The sequence below is a fragment of the Panthera tigris genome, chromosome D2 (assembly GCF_018350195.1).
Source record: "Panthera tigris isolate Pti1 chromosome D2, P.tigris_Pti1_mat1.1, whole genome shotgun sequence".
Taxonomy (NCBI): Eukaryota; Metazoa; Chordata; class Mammalia; order Carnivora; family Felidae; genus Panthera; species Panthera tigris.
The window spans coordinates 74,989,468-75,006,673 of record NC_056670.1 but is presented as its reverse complement, the minus strand read 5'-3'; positions in this window follow the sequence as shown (position 1 = coordinate 75,006,673).

The window sequence follows — 17,206 nt, the reverse complement described above, 5'->3', positions numbered from 1 at the left end:
ACATAATTACATATCTGTTTAGAAGTTTTATTTGGCAATACGTGCAAAAAGTCATTGGAATAAGTAAACGCTCTTTTCAACATTTACACATCTTAGAAACTTGACCCACATTGCATGCCAACAGTGTTGCCGAACGACAGAATGGAGCCCCACAGTGAGGGCAGCGTGGACCAGAGTGGTCAAGCCTGGTGGGGCAGGTTAAAAACAGTGCAAGTTACTGTACTTATTCCAGATCAATTTGGAACAGAACAGAACATTAAGGGAGGTGTGATAGTTGTGTGTTCCAGCTTTAAACTACAATGTGAAAGGACCAGTGGTTTTACTATTATTTTTTCATTTGGCTTCCTGGCACCTCAAATTCAATCAGTGTCCTGCTGTTCAGAGGTATTTTGAAGTGTGCCAAGTCTTAATTGAAGTGGAAGTGCCTGAAACAAGAGTTAATACCATGAGCAACAGGGAGTCGAATTTCTGGAGGTAAACTGTTGCTGGCTCTGCGTTTCAATTACTTTTGGCTCCTGGGGCCGATCTAAATTTTGAGAGTAGACCTGATGGTTGGGAAGAGAGCTGGACCGGACCAAGGTGCAGCTCTGGGCATTCTGCTGGGCTTTGAGTTACCTTGGAGTGTAAGAATTCTGCTACAAGGGTCCAGGGACCCCAGCTGGACAGCACCTAGCATGTGAAGTCTATTGAATGCACCAGCCCTGTGCTGGTGAGATGGCCCTTGTCCCATCAGATTCCAGATAAGGAGACAGATATAAAATAAGCAAGCAGGTCCGCCTGGGTGGCTTCCAACTCTTGATTTCGGCTTCCAACTCTTGATTTCGGCTGAGGTCATGATCTCATGGTTGGTGAGATGGAGCCCGTGTTGGGCTCTGTGCTGATGGCTCAGAACCTGCTTGGGATTCTCTCACTTTCTCTCTCTCTCTGTCCCTCCCCTGCTTGTGCTCTCTCTCTGTTTCTCTTTCATGCTCTTGCTCTCTCTCCCAAAATAACACACTTAAAAAAAAAATAAGCAGGGGCGCCTAGGTGGCTCAGTCGGTTGAGTGTCCGACTTCAGTTCAGGGCATGATCTCATAGTTTGTGGGTTCAAGCCCCATGCCGGGCTCTGTGCTGACAACTCAGAGCCTGGAGCCTACTTCAGATTCTGTGTCTCTGTCACTGTCTGTCCCTCCCCCACTCATGCTCTGTCTCTCAAAAATAAAGGAACATTAAAAAAAAATAAGGAAGCAAACAAAATAAATAGAGCTTATTACTGACACGAAGAAGGAAAGAAACAGGGATGAAATAGAGAGTAACTGGGGGAATCCATTTCCCATAGGAGGTGAGGGAGGGGATATATGAGCTAGGATTTGATAGATGACAAGGGCATGGCACCAGGAAGAGCTGAGAAAGACCATTCGCAGCAAAAGGAAGAAAGAAGGCAAAGGCCCTGGGGTGGGAAAGAGTTGGCTATGTTTGATAAACTGAGGAAAGTCCAGATGGCTGGATCATAGGAGGAGAAAGAGAAGAAACTATACCACCGGGGGCCCATTATCTTGCAGGATCACATAGACCACAGCAAAGAGCTTAGATTTCATTCTTGGTGCCATGAGAGGCCACAGAAGATTTTAAGCAAAACAGTGACGTAGTCTGATTTCTATCTTTTCAAAAAGATTGTTTGCCTGCTATGTGGAGAATCAAGGAGGCCAGTGGAGAAGGCAGAGGCTTTTTGCCACTCAAGAGGGGATAGTGGCGGAGGCAGCGGCCACAGCAGTAGGTGGATGGCTTCGTTCTCAATCCCCTCCGGTAGGTCAGAGTCCGCTGTAGGCTCTGGGAGACCAAGATTCTCCAGGGGTTCCCATCAGCCAGCTCATCAACCATCTCCGATGCACTTGCCTACCATGAAGACAAATGATTGGTGCAATAGAGGGGTTAAGGCTGACACTGTCTCACTGGGAAGACCAAAAACCCCCAAGACAAACTACATCGTAAGATGCCAGGCCTCAGACACTGGTGACCGTGAGCACTAGGGTCAGGGGCACCAGGGAACATTTCGCCCGCGCCATAGGGGGATCTTTGGCAAAAATGTGAACTATATACTGTCTATGATGCCTCCTTTTCTTTTTCTTTTTTTTTTAATTTTTTTTTTAATTGTTTTAATGTTTATTTTTGAGAGAAAGAGTGCATGCTTGCGTGCACGCACGCAAGTGAGCAGGGGAGGGGCAGACAGAGAAGGAGACACAGAATTCGAAGCAGGCTCCAGGTTCTGAGCTGTCAGCACAGAGCCCTACACAGGGCTTGAACCCATGAACCCTGAGATCGTGACCTGAGCCATAGTCGACACTTAACAGACTGAGCCACCCCGGCACCCCCTGCCCCCCGCCTTCCTTTTTTCCAACCAGGAATACCAACTGACCCCATCCCCCACACTGACAATTATCCAGACCCCATGTGCCAACTCTAGCTACTCCTACACACACCTGATTTTAAAGCAGTCCTATAACGCAAATGGATTTTTGTTATTTTATTTTTTATATACTTTTTTGAAAGAGGCAGAGCGTGAGTTGGGGAGGGGCAGAGAGAGAGGGAGACACAGAATCAGAAGCAGGCTCCAGGCTCTGAGCTGTCAGCACAGAGCCCAACTCGGGGCTCAAATTCACGGACCGGGAGATCATGACCTGAGCCGACGTCAAACACTTAACCGACTGAGCCACCCAGGTACCCCACCCAAATAGATTTTTATGTTTTGGACTGTGTGGGAGACAGATTTAAGGTTTGGTTCTAGCAGGTGGCCTTGCCAGCACCCCTCTGCTGTGGGTGAACAGGATAGCCTCATTACAGACGTGGAATGCTACGGAAGTTCAGAGAAGGCAAATCTCAGGAGGGCAAGACCACTTGAGAGACAGGCCAGGGGCTGAGCTTTAACAACTTTTGGAAGCTGGATCTGAGGATGCCCGATGGGGAGCCATCCTCCAGTGTAGCAAGGTGTGGCTTTTCTCTCTGGTTGCTTTTGAGACCTTCTCCTTGTCTTTGACATTCCGCAATTTCCCGATATTGTGTTGGGATGTTGACTTCTTTTTATTTGTCATACCTGGTAGATCCTGTTATTCCTCTTGTTAAGAGCTGAATTGCATGCCTCCCACAAAGCACATGTATTGAAGAAATCCTCAGCCCCAGTGCCTTAGAATGTGACTGGATTTGGGGATAGGATCTTTAAAGAAGTGATTAAGTTCAATGGGGTCGTTAGGGTGGGTTGTGATATCCTTATGAGAGAGGAGATTAGGACACATGTACACACAGGGAAAGACCATGTGAAAACACAGGGAGAAGCTATCTGCAAGCCAAGGAGTGAGGTTCAGAAGAAACCAATTCTGCTGATACCTTGGTCTCAGACTTCTAGCTTCCAGCATTGTGAGAAGATAAATTTCCTTACTAGGTGTTACATGTGACATCATGTTTTTAAATGACATTTTGTCTAGGGGAAGCCAAGAATACCCTATTCTACCTAGACCTGGTTCCAAAACAAGAGGCAATGACAGGTAGCTGGGAGGCCAAGGACTCAGTCATTGCTCACTGCAGACCTCGGTGCGGGGAGAGGAGGTAAGCTGGGCTGGCCCGGTGCTGCCCCCTTTTCCCAGGTTGGTTGGGCTGTGAGGCCTGCTTACAGGTTTTGGGGTCTAGAATTTATTACCCCAGAGCTCAGACGTGAGTCACAGATTTTGCCACTGTGATAGGAGGAAAGGCCTGTTCAAAGGACGCATCGCCATCAGGGAGAACATTCCCAGAGAGCGAGAGCGAGGAGACCCCCAGAGTCAAGCACAGAGCTGGTGCAGGTCTGGAGAGGAGGGAGCAGGGAGGAGAGACTGGACAGGCAGAGGCTCCCGGGAGGGAGCAGTCCTGTCCTTTGTTTACTCCTGTTATTTTGCAGGAAGAGACTTAAGAAAGAGTCACATGGGGACCAGGACGAAGTCCCTTTCACTCAGTTACTCTGTCACTGGCAAATGCAGCCGCCCCCAGAGAAAGTCCCCCGAACTCTGGTGTGGAATCAGGCACAGGAGCGAGAACAGGAAGGACCCTGAACTCCTTCTCCTGGAGGACAGTCCTCTGGCAGCCCCAGTTTAATACTGTAGAATTTACATCGACACAGTTCTTGGGGCTTCATAACTGACACATTGCTTCTCGTCCCTTCCCCTCAAGGAGCCTATAGCCTCCTATGGTGAGGTGCTCCTTCAAACCTTGTGACTGCGACAGGGATGTCCCCCATCTTCCCTGCTGGGTCTGTGGGCAGCTGGCTGGGTCCTTAGGGACAGAGCTCCCTCTGCTGGCTCACCAGCTGGAGCCTTCCGGATGTTGGAACAGTGACACCAACTTCAATTGTCATCGCAATGATCTAAAACAATCTGTTTATTATGCAGTACAATCATCGATCGCTGTAGATGAATAGTGTTAACAGGAAGTATTGCAAGGGCTCTGGAGTCAGGCTGGGGCCGCGAGTAGCCTATTTCTTAATTTCCCTGAACCTCAGTTTTCTCATCTGTAAAATGGGTAGAATAGTACTGTATCATTTGGGGTCCAGGCAGGAAAACAGTAATTAACACTAATGGAGATCACAGACAGAACACAAGGAAATTGTTAAATGTGTGTGAGAGGGCCAAAAGAATAAGGCAGGTATTTAGAGATCACGGGGAATAACTGCAGAAGGGGAGTGACCATCCCTTTGGTGGAGGGAAGAGGCTTGGATTACCAGAACTGCTTTAGTCGTCTATTGAAAAAAATTTTTTTGATGTTTTTTTTCATACTTTTTAAACAACAAGATTATTTATTTTGAGAGAGAGAGAGAGCAGGGGAGGGGCAGAGAGAGAATCCCAAGTAGGTTCTGCGCTGTCAGCACAGAGCCCGACGCGGGGCTCGAACTCACGAACCGTGAGACCATCGCCTGAAGTGAAATCAAGAGTCAGACGCTTAACCGACGGGGCCCCCCAGACGGCCCTGCTTCAGTCACCTGTTGCTGCTCAACAAATCACCCCGAAGCTTAGAGACTTACCGATCCTGGGGTTAACAGTTTTTCCACTGGTCCCACCTGGACTCCTTCCTGCTGCAGTCCTGCGCTGGAAGGTAGGCTGGGACATCTGTGTGGGTTGGCCTCACTCTGTGTCCTTCACCCTCAAGGAAGCCACCCCGGACTCCCTCATGGGACGGTGGCAGCAACAGGCCGCGAGAGGTCATCTCAGGGCACACGTGCTCATCCACCCTCTGCTTCCTGTCTGCTCCCATCCGCCCAAGCAGATTCCCTGACCTAGCCTGAGTCCCGCTGGAGGGGACCCCTCGAAGGCCTGGATTTCAGGAGATAGGATCCATCGGGGGTCACTGGTGTAAAAATGGACCACGAGATTGTGGCCGGCGGCGGGGGGGGGGGGGCGTTGGGGAGGGGTTGGGGGGGTGGTGTAGCCACGACTGCTACCTCGGGATCTTGGAGGAGGGGTCTCATGGAGCTGGGCCCGCCCTGGCTATGCTGGGAATGTGAACAACGTCGGAAACCGGAACCGTTTGCTGCTTCAGAGGGATCAGCAAGCAAATAGGAAGGAACAAGTCTCTCTTCCTGCCCCTTCCAAACTCCCTCCAAGGCCCCCTTTGGGACAGCGGACGAAAGAGAAATGTGGCTTGCCGACCCCCAGCCCTGGCATCCCAGGGCGCAGAGTAGAGGCTGCGAGCCGAAACGCAGCTTCACCGCGTTGCAGGCTCGTTGAAAACTGGTAGTGCGGGGACAGTGCTCAGCCCAGACGCAATGTTCAATAAGGGGTAACTATTTGTATTATTCACTCTTTTCTTTTAAGATTGTATTTTTAAGTCGTCTCTACACCCAGTGTGGGGCTGGAACCCACGACCCTGAGATCAAGATTCACAGGCTCCATCAACTGAGTCAGCCAGGTTTCTCTATTACCTCTTTAAAAATCTTTCTTAAGCACAATGGCGCTGACCTATCACTTGGTACATTGCCCTGGCATAACATTTGTTTTTTTTGTTTTTGTTTTAGTTTTTTTTTTTTACATTTATTCATTTTTGAGAGACAGAGAGAGACAGAGCACAAGTGGGGGAGGGGCAGAGAGAGAGGGAGACACAGAATCCGAAGCAGCCTCCAGGCTCCCAGCTGTCAGCACAGAGCCCAACACGGGGCTCGAACTCACGAGCCGTGAGATCATGACCTGAGCTGAAGTCAGATGCACAAACGACTGAGCCACCCAGGTGCCCCAACCTGGCTTAACATTTGGAGGTAACTGGTATTTTCTTACTGCCCTGTGGCCATCATCCATAAAGAGAGTAACATTTCTCATCTCAGGGGGAGAATGTGTCAGGGCCTGGCATTGAAGGCCTAGAAGGTCATAGAAGTTCACAGGGCTTCTGAGTGGATTTTTCCAACTTTTAACCAAGAGAGTGGCCTTGAAAGCCACACCTTTGCATTGCAAGATCCGGGTTTATTCAGACAGAAAAGGTTTCTTGAGATCTTAGAGACTGGGGCCCTGGAGAGCTCAGAGTACAGAGCTCATACCAAAGGTGCAAAGAGAGGGTGCCTGGGTGGCTCAGTTGGTTAAGCAACTGGCTCTTGATTTCAGCTCAGGTCATGATCCCAGCATTGTGGAGTTGGGCTCCATGCTGAGTGTGGAGCCTGCTTAAGATCCTCTCTCTCTCTCTCTCTCTCTCTCTCTCTCTCTCTCTCTCCCTCTCTCTCCCTTCTCCCTCTTCCCCCCCCCCCCGCTTTGTTGAGCCTGCTTAAGATTCTCTCTCTCTCTCTGCCCCCTCCCCTGCTCATGGGTGCGCTCTCTCTCAAATAAAATTGGGGGGCACCTGGCTGGCTCAATCAATTAAGTGTCCAACTTTGGCTCATGTCATGGCCTCACGGTTTGTGAGTTCAAGCCCCACATAGAGCTCTCTGCTGTCAGCACAGAGCCTGCTTTGGATCCTCTGTCCCCTTGTCTCTCTGCCCCTCCCCTGCTCATGCTCTCTCTCTCTCTCTCTCTCTCTCTCTCAAAAATCAATAAACATAAAAAGATACATTCTTTTAAAATAAAAATAAAATTTAAAGTTAAAAAAAAATTTTTTTTTAAGTGCAGAGAGGAAAGGAAGTTTTTTTCTCGACCCCAAAGGAGATAACAGTGACCGGCTAGCAGGGAAGAAAGAATCAGAGGGGCGTAACTGGATCTGGTGTGTTTGGCCTGAGAGAGAGGTCCCATACGCTGATTTCTTCCAGGAGTTATACACAAATTGCTGAGGGAGTGCCAAAAAAGGGAAAGATCTGTGTACTCGGTCTCAAAAAGCTAGGAACAGTCTTGTCTACATCCAGCAGGGCACAGACAACATACTCAAAGTGCAGAATTGAAAAGAACTGAATCAGGATCTACTTACAAAAGTGTGGGCAGGATTTAGTAATAGCAAGGAGACATTGGTATAGTATCCTGGTACTAATAATAGCTAGGAGCTATTAACTACCACCCTTAGGCCTGATGAAGCAAGAGGAAGGACCGATTACTAGAACCTGGTGAGCTGTGTGATGAGGGCGGCCAAAGAGTTATGATTTTGGGAATATAGCCAGCCCACTGCAGTGACCCAGCAGGTGGGAAGTTTGGGGGGCTAAATGCAATTCTCTTTCTCTTTTCCCCTTCCTGCCAGTACAAGGGTTGCCAGATTACATGAGAAATATTTAGCTAAAAAAGTATTGTTGCTTATCTGAAACTCAAATTATACCTGGCAAGCCTAGCCGGTACACCCTTTGGCTAAACCCAGACAGAAGCCAGGACCCAGAACAATCTACTGATGCAGCCACAAAGGTCCCTATTAAGTTTTATTTTGTAGGCAACAGAAATAAAAGATTTTCAGGAAAAGCACAAATATTTTATTAAATAATTCTTTATTTAATATTCATATCAACACTATATATGGTAGCATAAAATGCACATTACAAGAGGAATAAATAAATTGCAATGGTCACACCAGGGAACGTTATACAGTATTAAAAAATCAACTATAATCACACACAACAACAGGGATTTTTGTTGTTTTTATCAGTCTCAGTTTATTGGTGTTTCTTTGTATAGATTTCTTTTTTTTTTTTTTTTAATTTTTTTTTTTTCAACGTTTTTTATTTATTTTTGGGACAGAGAGAGACAGAGCATGAATGGGGGAGGGGCAGAGAGAGAGGGAGACACAGAATCGGAAACAGGCTCCAGGCTCCGAGCCATCAGCCCAGAGCCTGACGCGGGGCTCGAACTCACGGAACGCGAGATCGTGACCTGGCTGAAGTCGGACGCTTAACCGACTGCGCCACCCAGGCGCCCCTGTATAGATTTCTTAAATAACAGTGTTTACATTACAAAATCAAAGCATATTTACTTTATGTAGGATACATAATTAAATTTAATGGACGTATCATTTTTTAAGATAACTACTATATTGGGAGCACCTGGGTGGCTCAGTCGGTTGGGCGTCTGACTTTAGCTCAGGTCATGATCTCACCGTTCGTGGGTTCAAGCACCGTGTCAGGCTCTGTGCTGACAGCTTGGAGCCTAGGGCCTGGTTCAGATTCTGTGTCTCCCTCTCTTTCTCTGCCCCTCCCCCATTTGTGCGTGCGTGCGCTCTCTCTTCAAAAATAAACATTAAAAAAAAGATAACTACTATATTGTACACCCAAAACAAATATAACACTCTATGTTAACTATACTGGAATTAAAATAAAAAAACGTAATAAAAAAAGATAACATTCTATATTGTAGAATTATTCTCAATCTCTATGTATCTTTAATGTAGTTAAGCAGGCAATTTCATTTTGCCATATAGTTTCTTTTCAATAGAATAATTTTCTTTACATGATTGCCTCCTATTCATTCTTTAGCACATTTTTATGAAGGTATAATTTAGTCATGTAACCATCACAGAATCAAGCTATAAAATAATTCAATCACACCTCAAAATCTCCCTGTACTCGTCCACCAGCCCTTCTTAGCCTCTGGCAACCACTGATCTGCTTTTCGTTCCTATAGTTTTGCCTTTTTTCAGAATTTCATACAGATGGAGTCATATAGCATATGGCTTGTTGAACCTGGTGTATTTCATTTAGCGAGATGCATTTGAGGTTCCTTCCTGTTGTTGCCTGCCTAGCTAATTCTTCTTCATTGCTAAGCATTATTCCATTGTATCATGCACCAGTTTGTGTATCCATTCAGAAGTTTAAGGACATTTGGGATGGGTATCGGTCAGGGTTCTCCAGAGAAACAAGTTCCATAGGATATACATACACATATGTACATATACATGCATCTATATCTATCTAGATCCCTATCACCTGTATCTAGAGAAAGGGAATTAGCTCATGTGATGAGAGGGGCGGGCAGGTGAGTCCAGTATCTGTAGGGCTGGCCAGCAGGCTTGGAGACTCAGGCAGGACCTCTATGTTACAGTTTCAAGGCAGAAGTCTTTCTTTAGGAAACCTCAGTTTTTGCTCGTAAGCAACTGATTTGGTGAGGCCCACCCACATTATCAAGGGTAATCATTACTTAAAGCCAACTGACTGTAAATGTTAATCACCTCTATAAAATACTTCCACAGGAACATCTGGGCTAATGTTAGACCAGTTGGGTACCATAGTCTAGTCAAGTTGACACATAACCATCACAAGATATTTCACAAAGTGAACATGACTAAAGCTGCTGTAAACATTCCTGTATGGGTTTTGTGCAGATATAAGTTTTCATTTCAATTGGGTTACTGATTTGGAGTAGGATAGCTAAATCATATAGTAAGAATATGTTTAACCGTGTAATTAATAGCCAAAATGGTTTTCCAAAGTAACTGTTTTCCATAAGTGGTTATACCATTTTGCATTTTCACTGGCAATAGATGAGTTTCAGTTGCTCCTATCCTATCTATCACTCGGTATTGTCAGGTTTTTAAAAAAATTTTAGCCAAGGTAATAAATATGAAGGAATGAAAAAAGCAAGACTACATATGGCATTATATGCTCTTCCATAGTTATAAGAAGGAAAACTAAACAATATATATACACATACATGCATTAAAATTCTAATTTAGAAAATAAAGATAATGGTAAACTCAAACTTTAGGATAGGACTTAACATCTGTGGGAAGAAGGTAGGGGAATGAGAAATAGAAGAAGCCTGTAAGTGCCTATGTTATTATCAATGTACTAGTTCCCAGGTTAGCTGGTGAGATCATGGCTGCTCGTTAGTTCATTAAAATATGAATAAAATTAAGAAGGGCTACACATGGACCAATGATGACAGTGTGTTGAAAACCAAGGATTGTGATAAATCCAATTCTGTACATTTAAAGTCCAATTAAAAAAAAAAAAAGAAAGATTAGTGACAAAATGGGTAGTGTACTAGAAGGGAGAGAGAATGATGGCATGAAGAACCAGGAAGGAAAGGAATTCCAATAATCAGTGCAAGTTATAGACCAAAGTGATAAAGAAAAGATGGAGAGGGACAGATTTAAATAAGTCAGAGGGGAAAAGGAATGGACAGGGGACTCTGGGATCAAAGGAATGTAGACAGTAAGAGAAATGGTAAAGTACACAGTTGAGGTTTCTAGCTTGCAGGGATGACATCATTCATCAAGATAGGGAATGCCAGAGTGGAATTTTGAGTGGGGTAAAGAGCCCATGAGATTATTCAAAATTCAAGTATGGAGCTCAGGAAATGGAGAAAGACTTGGGAATAATTTGCATATAAAATAATTTTTATTCAGCGCCCTGTCTCAGACCCTGGGCCAAATGCTTTCCGTGTGTAATTCCATTGACTTTTTATGGCAATCCTGTGGTGCTGTTTTATACATATTTGACAGAGAAGAAATGGAGGGACAAAAGGAATGCTAAGTGGACTTAAGGGCCCAATTGAGATCAGAAACTGTAAGTCTGTAATGGTGCCCATTGGCAAGGTTATCCACTTTTTCTCTGGCAATCCTTGACAGCCAGTGAAAAGGACCAAATAGAAGAATCTAAGGTTAGGGATTTGGGGTGAAGGACAAGGGGGTGAAGAATTAAGGCAGTCTCCTGACTGATGACTGTGTCCAGAGTAGAACCCTGGTCTAGCAGACAGTGAGATCAGGGAGGTGGAGGGCTATGTAGACAAGTACGTCCAGACTTCTGGAAGACTTAACAGATTCCTGGTCCTCAAAGTCACGGACCACAGATTTGAGGACCTCTTACTTTTCATGTAGATCACAGGTTTGTGATTTTTCTAAATTGATTCTAGATGACTTCACACACTGCAGCCTCTGATGGCACTGGGGGCTGAGATTGCTGTGGGCTGTACTTTCCACGTCTCCAGTTCCTCACTTGTATAATTTTGAATTCAGCTTGGCCTTTTACCATTTGTTTTAGTTGCCTGGTTTTATGAGAAGTGGGGCCTTTTGTCATCTACAGGGTACTCACAGGCCTGAAGTCCAGAATTAGGAAGGGGAGGATTGGTTTCCATATCAATTCTTTTCTTTTTTTTTTTTAAGATTAATTTTTATTTTTTAAACTTATTTAAACGTTTTTTCAATGTTTACTTATTTTTGAGAGAGAGAGACAGAGCATGAACGGGGCAGGGCAGAGAGAGAGGGAGACACGGAATCTGAAACAGGCTTGGCTCTGAGCTGTCAGCACACAGCCCGATGCGGGGCTTGAACCCACGTATTGTGTGATCATGACCTGAGCCAAAGTCGGATGTTCAATGGACTAAGCCACCCAGGTGCCCCTAATTTTTATTTTTTAAATTAGATCTATATAGTTTAAAGAATCAAAGAACTCTATAAGGCTTACTAGGAAATCCAGAAATTCCCCTCCTGGAACCATCCACTTTCAACTCTTAACTGAAATTTTTTAAAATATTTTTTTAAAATCTTTTTTTTTTTAATGTTTATTTATTTTTGAGAGAGAGAGAGAGAGAGCAAGTGGGGGAAGAGCAGAGAGAGAGAGAGAGAGAGAGCAAGTGGGGGAAGAGCAGAGAGAGAGAGAGAGAGAGAGAGAGAGAGAGAGAGAATCTGAAGCAGGCTCCAGGCTCTGAGCTGTCAGCACAGAGCCCGACATGGGGCTCAAACTCTCAAACCGAGAGATCATGACCCGAGCCGAAGTTGGACGCCCAACTGACTGAGCCACCCAGGCACCACTTAACTGAATTTTTATTGTTTATCTCCTTGTCTTTAAATAGCTGGACTGTATTCCTACTTCCTGGTTTCCCAATTTTAGGTATTATCTGTTGACTTCCCAACACAGAAGAATTTATCTGTTTTACTCCTCATCTGCCACACAAACCAATGTGTGCCATATTATATGTGCCATATTAAAATTTAAGTTAAATCAGTATTCAACATTTTTGTTATTATTGCCATGTAAAGCACAGCTCTGCACAGCTAAGCCAATAATAGAATGCAACTAGTTTTCCTTTCCTATACAGCTGTCTTTTTAAGGAGTTGATAAACGCCTTGTCTGTTTGTTGGGTTTTCCATGTACTTATTATTAACATCTTCTCCAATACTCCCTCATTGTTTGCTCTCCTTTCAAGAAGATCACACGAATTAGGTGTTCAATACATTCATTCTTCTTGAAGAAATCTTTCACAGAGCCTTTTAAAAGATTGTGGTCAAATCCATATAACATAAAGTTTACCATTTAAAACATTTTTTTAATGTTTATTTATTTCTGAGACAGAGAGAGACAGAGCATGAGTGGGGGAGGGGCAGAGAGAGAGGGAGATACAGAATCCGAAGCAGGCTCCAGGCTCTGAGCTGTCAGCACAGAGCCCGGCACGGGGCTCAAACTCACAAACCATGAGATCATGACCTGAGCCGAAGTCGGTTGCTCAACCGACTGAGCCACCCAGGCGCCCCTAAAGTTTACCATTTTAACCGCTTTTAAGGGTATAGTTTGGTGGCATGAAATACCTTCACATCATGGTGCAGCCATCACCACCAACTGTCTCCAGAACTTGGTCATCGCCCCACACTGAAATTCTGCCCATTAAAGTTACCCCCAACTCCCCACTTCCCCACCCTAGCAACCACCATTTTACTTTATGTCTCTGAATGTAAGTGGAATCATTCAATATTTGTCCTTTGTGACTGGCTTATTCTACTTAGCATGATGTCCTCAAGATTCCTCCACATTGTAGCACGTGTCAAAAGTTTGCTCCTTTTTAAGGCTAAATAACATTCCATTGAATATAAAACCACATTTTGTTTACCCATTCATCCATCAATGGATAGTCACTTTCATCTTTTGGCTGTTATGAATAGTGTTGCTAGGAACATGGGTGTACAAATATCTCTTCAAGACCCAATTTCAATTCCTTCAGATATATATGCAAAAGTGGAATTGCTGGACCATGTGGTAATTCTATTTCTAATTTTGAAGAACCTCCGTACTTTTTCACACAGCACTTGCATCATGCATCATTTAACATTCACATCAACGGTGTACCAGGGTTCCAGTTTTTCTCCTTTCTTGCCAACTCTTGTTATTTGCTGTTTGGTTTTTGCTAGTAGCCATCCTAAGGGGTTCTGGATAGTAGCTTTTCCTTTTAATTATTCCTCATCATTTATTTTTTAGCTAGTTCCTCCTCCTCTGACTTCTCTGTCTCTGTCTCTCTCTCTTTTAGTGTTTATTTATCTTTGAGAGAGAGAGAGAGAGAGAGAGAGAGAGAGATCCAGGGTGGGACAGAGAAGGAGGCAGAGAATCAGAAGCAGGCTCCACACAGGGCCCAACGTGGGGCTCGAACCCATGAGCCATGAGATCAGGACCCGAGCCAAAGCTGGACGCTTAACCAAATTAGCCACCCAGGCGCCCTCATCAGACTTCTCCCTTTATATGTTAGGGTCTTCCCAAGCTTTCAGCCTTCTTATTCCCTCACTTTCCCCAGTATGAACTGTCATTCTGAGACTTCAAATACACTGTAGATTGGTTATTCCCAAAGCCAGTCTGGGCCTCTACATGAGCTCCAGACTTCTACACCCATTTGTACACTGAGCAGCTTTAAATACATGCCCCATCTGCAGACACAAAACCGAACTAACTTTCCCTGAAACCTGTTCTTCCTCCTGTATTTCCTGACTCAGTGAAAGGCTCCCAATCTGGGCAGACAGCCAAGCCATTAACATGGGAATTATCTCAGTTTTCCCTTTCTCCCACCCTTCTGTCTCCCTATTAGATTGTATCCATCACCTCCTGTTTTTTCTCACTGTTACTGCCTAAATCCACTCAATCTATACCTCCTTATCTCTTACCTGGATTATTGAAATTACGTCCTAGGAGCTCTGTCCACCTGAAATTTTCCATCCCTATAACAACCCACACACCTGCTGGCGTGACCCTGCTACAGTATAGATCTGATATTGATCCTCTGCTTAAAAGCTTTGAAGACATTTGGAAGAGTAAAGGGCCAAGAGTAACAAGGACACTTCTAAAGAAGAGCGGGAAGAAGGAGACTAACCCCACAAGGATTAGAACTTATTAGGAGGATCTATTTTTGTACTGGCACAGGCATAGTGAAGTTGGCCAGTGGAATAGAGAGCCCAGAAACAAACCAGCACATGTATGCCCTACGGAGACTTTCCTCCGAGAGCACCTGCCACAACAAGTGGAGTCAGTGGACAGCCTCCAGGTCTTCTGAGACCAGGACAGAAACTAGTACCTTTACATCCACCGTGGCATTCATGCAGAAGCCATGCTGTCTGTCTCCCAGCGCTGCTTTCAGCCAGTGACTGAAATTGTGGAATTACTGAAGCTGGGTCATTTCTGCTCGACATGGGATTTTTCTAAGGGGCATTCTTTGTTCTCAGCTGGGGCTCCCCAGCTGCCTAGCCAAGACTTTCTTAAGAGTCATGCAGTGTCCGAGGCAATTGCAAGCCAGCCTTCCTTCTTTCCTTCCTCCCTCCCTCCCTCCCTTTCCTCCTTCTTTCCTTCTCTCCCTTCCTTCCTTCTCTCCTTTCACAAGGAGAACGAGTTCCCTTCTCCGTCCATCTTTCACAAGTTTCCCTCAGTGCATCTCTTGCACATCTAATCCTGTTTTGGTGTCTTCTTAAGAGGACCCAAACTGCACAATGACAAGAGGGAGCATGTCTGAGCAACTGAAAATGGTTAGGAAGCTGTTTGGTAAATATAGTTTAAAAATAATGGTTATTCATATGGAAAAATATGCAACTGGAGCCCTACCCTACATGTATATAAAATTTAATTCCAGGGGGATCAATGACTTAAGTGTTAAAATACAAAGTTTAAAAAGTTTTAGTAGACTCCACTGGTATTTTTTAGAGTCTAAAATTTAGGCTTAAAGTAAGGAAATATTTCTTAAAAGACACACACACACACACACACACACACACACACACACACACACAGTGGATCCGACCACTTTAAAATGAAGACCTCTTATGGGGTACCTGGGTGGCTCAGTTGGTTAAGCGTCCGACTTCGGCTCAGGTTATGATCTCGCAGTCCGTGAGTTTGAGCCCGGTGCTGGGCTCTGTGCTGACAGCTCAGAGCCTGGAGCCTGCTTCGGATCCTGTGTCTCCCTCTCTCTCTGCCCCTCTCCTGCTCGTGCTCGGTCTCTCTCTCAAAAATAAAATAAACATTAAAAAAATTAAAATTAAGACCTTTGGTTCATTAAAGGGATTTACAAAGAGAAAGAAACAACTTACAAACTGGGAGAAGATTTTGCAGTATAAGTAACTGAGAAAAAACTACCATGAGAATTCATAAAAGTCAACGAGCAAAGCACATATAACCTCATAGAAAAACAGGCAAAAGATATCAACAGGCATTATTCAGAAGAGGAAACACACGTGGCTAATAAAATATGGAGAGATGTTCAATCTTATTGATTAGGTGCGTGCAAATTAAGACCGAACTGAGCTCACACTTAGATTGATAAAAATGTAAAATGTCTGACAAAACCAAGCGTTAAAGAGAATGTGGATCCGGGCCTAAGACCTCCTACACAATGCTAATGGGAGTGCAAGTCGGTACCGCTCCTTCGGAAAAGATATTTGACATTATCTTTGAAAGCTGAATATTCACATACCCCTGTGACAGGACAATTCTACTTTAGGTATAAACCCAAACAGATCAAAGAAAGCTCTTGCACGTCTGTAATAGGAGACACATACAGGTAAGGTATGTTCATCGCAGCGCTGTCCATAATACTAAAAACCCAAAGGTAATCCAAATGTCCATTTCCATGAGAAACCAGACAAACTGTGGTAGATTCACACACTAGAAATCATACGATAGTGAAAATGAAAGCCAAATACATAAGATACAACTGAATCTTACACATTATACTAGGCAAAAAAGGCCTCGAAAGGATACAAAGGCCTATTTTTCCCTTTGTAACAGACTTCATGTTTTTAGAGTTTCAGGTTTATAGAAAAATGGTGCAGAAAGTATGAAGTTCCAATACACCCTCACCCCCCACCAGGGCATAGTCTCTCATCATTATTACCATCTTGTGTTTATGTGGTACAGTTGTTGCAACTGACGAACACTATTATTTACTCAAGTCCCCGTAGTTTACCTTAGGATTCACTCTGCCTTGTACAGTTCTATGGGATCCACCAAACAGTATCAGAATAGTGTTGCCACCGTTAAAAATGCCCTCATGCTCAGGGGCGCCCGGGTGGCTCAGTCGGTTGAGCAGCTGACTTCGGCTCAGGTCATGATCTCACAGTCCGTGAGTTTGAGCCCCGCGTCGGTCTCTGTGCTGACAGCTTGGAGCCTGGAGCCTGGAGTCTGTTTCAGATTCTGTGTCTCCCTCTCTCTGACCCTCCCCCATTCATGCTCTGTCTCTCTCTGTCTCAAGGACGAATAAATGTTGAAAAAAAAATTAAAAAAAAAATGCCCTGTGTTCCACCCATTTGTTGCCCCTCCTTCTCTGCCCCTGGCAACCATTCATCTTTTTAGTGTCCATACTTAAGCCTTTTCCAGAACGGCACATAGTTGCAATCATACAGTACGTAGCCCTTTCAGACTGGCTTCTCTCACTTGGCGATACGCATTTAAGATTGCCCCATGGGTTTTTTTGGGGGGGCTTGATAGCTCATTTTTTTTCTTTCACTGAATAATATTCTATCGTGTGGATAAACTACAGTTTATCCATTCCCGTATTGCAAGACACCTTAGTTGCTTCCAATATTTTGTAATTATGAATAAAACTGCTATAAATATTCACGTGCAGGTTTTTGT